Source organism: Bufo gargarizans, chromosome 11 (genome assembly GCF_014858855.1).
Source record: "Bufo gargarizans isolate SCDJY-AF-19 chromosome 11, ASM1485885v1, whole genome shotgun sequence".
Lineage (NCBI taxonomy): Eukaryota > Metazoa > Chordata > Amphibia > Anura > Bufonidae > Bufo > Bufo gargarizans.
Window position 1 is genome coordinate 18,465,862 of NC_058090.1, and position 6,645 is coordinate 18,472,506.

General features: G+C 45.8%; 1 pseudogene across 1 annotated transcript; it reads right to left on the reverse strand.

Moving 5' to 3' along the window:
- Positions 1-544: 544 nt before the first annotated feature.
- Positions 545-6,171, reverse strand: LOC122921560 (annotated as a pseudogene). Its single transcript, XR_006387037.1, has 2 exons — positions 6,074-6,171; positions 545-5,138 (listed from the first exon to the last, which is right to left on the reverse strand). The product of XR_006387037.1 is annotated as a type II iodothyronine deiodinase-like (transcript).
- Positions 6,172-6,645: the final 474 nt, after the last annotated feature.

A 6,645-nucleotide genomic window follows, 5' to 3' on the forward strand; every position in this document is an offset into this window, starting at 1 on the left:
GTAAAAACTGTGCGGCTTTATTGGAATCTACTGCATTTTTGCAGTGCGGTCATCTCCCACGTGGTTTTTACACTTATTTAGCCTGTGTCACTTGTAAAGACCATTTTTATTCAGTTATTTTACCACAATCTGCCGATTTATAACCCAAAATCTAATCAAAGCTTGTGAAGAATGCATTCGCAGAAAAGGCACTATGCTTGGCTTCTCTTCTATCTGGCTGTGGCGCTGTCCAATCCCAGTGGAGCTCGTCACCACCAGGCGTTGGCTGTGACGCGCTCTGCTGTGGTTGGACAGCGCCACAGCCAGATAGAAGAGACGCCCACCGAGAAAAGCTGATGTCTCCTCCTCCCTGTTCCGATGCTATTAATTAGCATACAGAGCGCCTAAACAGAACGAGCCTCATGGTTGACCTGCGACAGCATTACCTTCTCTGTAGCTAGCTTACTTTTCCTTGTGTATGGATGGTGGCCTTCCATCGGGTGGTTTCCTCCAATTGATGCCTGATACATAGAATCATATGAGGAAAATGTATGCATCAAATTAAACAACTCATGGACTTTTCCTTTTTTTTAAATATTTTTTTTAATTAAAATACAAGTAAAACATTGGCTAACTGAAGCACCATATTGTGAAGCGTTTGGGTTCTGGTAGTCTTTAGTTGTGGAGAAGATGAGTGAAGAAGCCACCGGGTCTGAAAGGGAGGACAAAAACACCTGCCAGGTCAGCAATGATGTGACTCCATCCAGGCACCAACAGAGAGCTGGTCTCTTTCAATGGTTCCCTTCATACCCACATCATGGCCTCTCTAGCCAGCAGGATCCTCTGCCTGGTGTTCCTGTGTCACCTCGCAGGTCACCTTTGGCTTGTCACTCATGGTCTATTTCCCTGTGTACGTTGATGGGTAACATGTAGGCTGGCACAGGATGAGATCCATGCAGGGCACAGAGCCGTGTGCCAGTGGCCAATTGCTGGTGCATTATATGAAACAAGATTATGTGGTACTGCACAGAGCAAAATAATGAAATTGGATAATTATTTTAAAAAAAAAGATATAAAATACACATAGGTCAAATAGAAAAACATCAGCATAAGGAGAAGAAATGAGCAGTGACGTAGCACTGACCTCACTGGTTGCCAAATATCAAGACACTTTTGGTGATCACAGCATAAAAGGTTCAAGTGACATCTAAAAGTTGTATAAAAATGTAAGTAAGAAAATACATCCATGTGAACATGCCCCTTGATTCCAGGCACACAAGAGAATTGTTTCCCACCAGTCCTGCACATATAAAACAGGTTTTCATATTTGCCACATGCTGGCCGGTGACCCCGCCGTCCACGGGTGTGGAATGAAATCCCTGGTGTGATGGGAAACATTAGAGGAAGCGTCAATCAGGAGCCGACATGTCGTTATGCTACAGTACAACAGAATATCAATGCAATATATATAGTACAGCATGTAAGCAATGGCGTGTATCACCAGGCGGCATGCAAGAAGGCACAAGTGCGATATCCCTGGATGGAAACCGTATGCACTGAGGGTCATGTACAGTAAATGCACGATCTGCAGCAGTCACATCATAGAATGAGGCAGCGTGAGGCGATCAGTCCTACATGCACCTTCATATTCTGTCTGGAAGGAGGGAGAGCAGAGGCCTTTGTCTGCCAATTATCTGCAAACATGGGGAGAGCATTGCAGGGCTGCGGACCTGGCAGGTCACCCCTTCTGTGACCCACCGCACTCGCCGTCTTCTGTCCACACCACTCCTCTTGCATGCATTGATGAGGTATTCATGATGATGCTCTCAAACTAGAAGGATTTAATATCATCTGAATGGCTTGTGGGGGTTACTGTGCCCTCCACTCCCTGATCGGGCTCCTTTTACACAGATTTACTGAGGTTATGGCCAGGAGGCATGCCCTTACATACCCTTCTTATCCTTCTTCTTCGGTTTGAATCCTGTGCCCCTCGGTCACCCAGGAGCAGCTTTACAGTAATGGGGGTCTGCAGAGGCCTTGTGTCATTTCCATTTAATTCCTATTGAAGATCTTTCTGGTTTTAGAACTTTTTTCTTGTCTACCGCAATATACTTTATTGTAGAATTGGATGACACATGAGCGTTTGGTATATATTTACTGCTCATCCTGTTATTACAGCTAAATATATAAAAAAGTGACTGCATCCAACCACCTTAAAGGCTAAGTACATCCAATATATGTCCCCTCTTCCTTGTGTAGAATTCCCCCTGTTGGACTCTATGTTGAAACACCCCGTTAATAGTGTCTTTACAAACTGAGGCCCATAATATCCCTAAATAGATGCCACCAAATATTAAAATACACCCTGCTGAGGGGCATTTATCCAGGTGTTTACCCCACCACTGTGGCGTTAAAATGTCATCAATTATGGTGCATTCTGGGCTTAGAGGGAGGGGGGGTGGCCTCCTGGGGCCTGACGTGTTTACTATCATTTAAGCCATTCAATTTTTGTCGCTTTCTTCTCCGACAGCCTTTATACGAAGACTGGTGTTTGAAATGCCTTAGTATATCGGCATCAGCTTATTTCTTAGTATGTGATTATAATTAGTGGTACAGCCTCCCTGTGAGCTGCGGTTCCTATGGGTAAGATATCTGCTTGTTCTTGGTACTAGTGAAGCCCCACTCTGTTCTGTGATGGTCCAGTATTGGGCCATCTTCTTGCAGGTTCTATTAGGACGTCTTCACACACGGTATTCTGTTCACCTGAATGGGGCTTGTAGAAATCCATGGGCTTCCCACCAAAGCAACCCCATTCAGATGAATGGAAGTTATTTTCAGTAGAAAATTTCTGCAAGAAAATCTACCTTGTGTGAATGCCTCCTTATTCACTGCAGGATTTGGATAATAGTAACTGCCTGTAGTCTCTTTAAGGCTTGTTTCACATTTGTGTTAAGCAGATCCTGCAGGCTGTTCCTCACCCGGATCCGTGAATACTGGCCTTCCAGCCCCATTCACTATAATGGGGACCGGTGGAGATTTGGCCACAACCCAGCAAATATGCAAGGAGTGGCTGGAGAAGTGTGATATTACATTCCTACCTCCAGCTCCATGAGCTCAGTATCACTTGCATACACAATAAGTGGCACATCCAGCCGTGATAAAACATAAAACAGAAAAACTTTCAAAATCTGCGTATAGAAGTTCTTTAGTCCCAGAATATTTTTTCTCTCCTCGGAGACGCTGCATATTTTGCCTGTTTTTCATATCATTGTCCTTCCCCTGTTCTCGCCATCACTCCATCCTGGCAGGATGTTTACATGCAGAACTTCCTGCTGGTTGGGTTTTCTTACCAATCCCAGCATGCTCTGCTCTGTACTGTTCCTCAGGGCTTGCTTCACCTGCCACAATGTCTCGCCCTCTACGCCTCCGCTGCCTTGTAGCTAGGTGGAGCAAGTCCTCTGGAGCTTACACAGCAAAGTATGATGGATTTGGTTAGCAAACCGGTAGTTCTGCTAGGATGCAGTGATGGCATGAAAAGCAGGGATATGCAGCAAAATATGTGGCGTCTGGGTACAGGTAAAAATAATGAATTATTGGACTAGAGAAATCCTTCAATGCAGCAGCAATGCGGGTCCGTTACTGTGGAGTTTCAATGACCCTGTAAAGGAAGCATGAAAAGGTGGCGATGGGTGTTGTTTTAGGATGTGACAGAATGTAGTTTGGCCATTGATCAGTAAACTAGTGTGTTTTGGTCTGATGTGTGAGCCAGGCCTTTGAGGTCCTCGGAGCCCCATGTGCGGTGTGAGCCCGCAGGACCAGACGCAGGCCATTAGTGAAGTGTTAGTCTTCATTCTCCACGTCACCTGTCAAAACCTTGCCTAATTGGTGCTGGAAATGTCATCTTGTGGGGATCAGAGCACATAGGAGGCATATTTATGCTTCTGTGCCTACAGGTTCCACATATTAACAATTATTAAGGCTCCCACCCTCCTCCAAGATAACATGAAGAACCAGCAGTATGGAACGTGCAGATGATTGCTACATCCGTTTCCATGCAGCTGTCCCCTTGTTGAGGTAACTGTGTCATTTGTGGATACCGCCGACTCATGATAACGCAATAAATTATGTTAAGAAAAGAAAAAAAAATAACTAAAATGAGCTACACCTGCCGAGTGAAACACTGGAATCTCGGTAATAAATACTCGATTGGAGGTGCTGTGCTGCTTCTCCCTAGTCTTCCCTGACGGCATTTCTTTGCAAAATTTTCCCAGGAACATGGAAGAGCAAGCCGGCTCTACAGCAGCTGTCAGATGTGGGCTTTGTTTGATTTCTGACTTTCCCTTCTTGCTTTCACCACACCCTCATCTTCCTATGTTCTGCCTATACTGTTGTGTATTGTTGTAGAGCAAGAGGGAACAGCGGTTTGAGGTCTGCCAGAGATTCGGGTCACAGTGAGGATAAGATCAGGCATCTGGATTGTGAACTTTGTAGTGTGGTCGTTTTCAAAGTCTGTATTTTAGTGTCAACAAGTGTTCCACGAGGATGATACGCTTGCTCGTCCTTTGGAGTGGTTTCTCCAGGCCCAGCCGGGTCCTTTTATCCATTCAGCCTCTGTTTCCAAATGTCTGCTCCAGCCACCACCTCACTTCTTGGAGTTTATAGAAGAAAGGTCCTTTACCTCCGAGGTATACAATTTTTTGCCTTTGTACAATGCATACCCTTTCAAAGGAGACACCGTAGGCTACGTTGGCATTATTGTCCATGCAGTCTGCAACCACCTGGCACTGTTGGGGGAGGGAGTATTCTTCCATGAGTTTGTTAGCTGCAGCACATCGATCTTCTTGGTTTCTGTGTTTTTTTACTTCATATGAACCCACACCAGGAGCAGCAGCCCAGCCATCTGAGGGATGAGCCTCATCAATGTAGACCAAGAGGAAGTCGGCTACATTGGAGAACTCCTCCACCAGCTTGCTGAAGGCTGGCAGCTGGCTTATAAAGGGGGGTCAGGTGGCAGAACCAAAATTGACAACCAGAGGGCGCTCGGAGCTGGCAAAGTCAAGAAGGTTACATGGTGTCCCGAGTTTAGCTGGCATGCTACTTGTTTTCTTGCTGGACACATGGATAACATTGGAGTTTGGTGCGTCTCCGCCTAATTTTACCTATACAGCGAGAAGTGAGAATAGTTAATAACGTAGTGTTAATACAAATATAAGAATAAACATTAAGTGCACAGAACAGGACCATCACCCCGGTCGACAGTCAAGACCATTGTGTCTTCTCTGCACAAAATCATATAAAGAAAGTGTTCCCAAACTAACTCCTAGTTCTTCATTGATCTTCTATCCTTTTCTAAAGATTTAGGCAAGATGTTTTAACCTGATGAGTCACAGGACAATCCTTAGGTACCTTACATGGTGCAGTTGTACCTGGTGAAAGGCTTCAGGAAAGGGGCTTTATTTACAAGAACACGGGTCCCTCTGCTAACCGTAGACGCCCAAAGAGGAGAATTGTTGAGCGTGGGCACCATTCAGTAAGTGGGCAGCTATAATACAAAGGGGACTGTGCTGTGAATCTGGTAAGCCGTCATCTGATGAGAGGTCTTGTCACATAAGGTAGGGAACAGTGCAGCCCTTTATCTTCACTGACGCGCTGCATTCATGCTGCTTCTGGCCCTGCCATCGAAAGAAGTGTAGCAGCACAACGGAAACAAATAGTAATAAATTACCGTTCCTTAATGTGGCGGTGCCAGCCGTGTTGGGAGTCAGTCCTGTACTCCCCCAAACATGAATGAACTGGTGAAGAAACCGCAGCACTCTCTTGTCTTCAGTACACAAAGGTTTATTCACCCAAGCAATGCAACGTTTCGACCCGTGTGGTCTTTCTCAAGCAACTTACATTTTGAACAAAATCAAATACATATACCCTCTCACCAAATCACATGACTCAATTGAGTATGTTAATTAGCAATTACAAATTCAAAATAGACCCCCCTCTTTCTGTGTTCCCCAGCAGTGTAAACTGTTTATCATCTTATCCAAATCACAATCCTACTTAGTACATGATCTATTAAGACAAATATTAAAATCGCGCTTACTATTGCTGCCGATGCGTTCCTGGAGGACATATCCCAGAAGAGGCCTTCATAATAAAGTTCTTGATATGGAAGAGCAGGCTACATCTGGCGCTCCTCTAGTCTCAGGGCGCATGCGCACCTTCGTCTGTTCTATACGACATTAGCATCGTCCCATGGCGCCTGCGCAGAGTGTCCCCGGCAGGTATCAAGGAGACCGAACGTTCGTCCCTACGTCCTCAGGTGCACATTGCGCCCGGCATACGCATAGACCGGATGCGACATCAGGCTCCCTGCTCCCGCACAGCGCTTCTCCAGCGGCGTCATGGAAACGATGTAAACTTTCAAGTTTAAAGTCCCTCCCCTTAAAGTGACAGTCGCCCTAATATACCACATTCAGTGTATTAATATGGCTGTTGCGGAGGTATAATATAAGGGGAGGGACTTTAAACTTTAAACTTGTTTACATCGTTTCCATGACGCCGCTGGCGAAGCGCTGTGCGGGAGCAGGGACCCTGACGTCGCATCCAGTCTGTGTAGGCCGGGCTGGCAGGCGCAATGTGCACGTGAGGACGAAGGGACGTACGTTCGGTCTC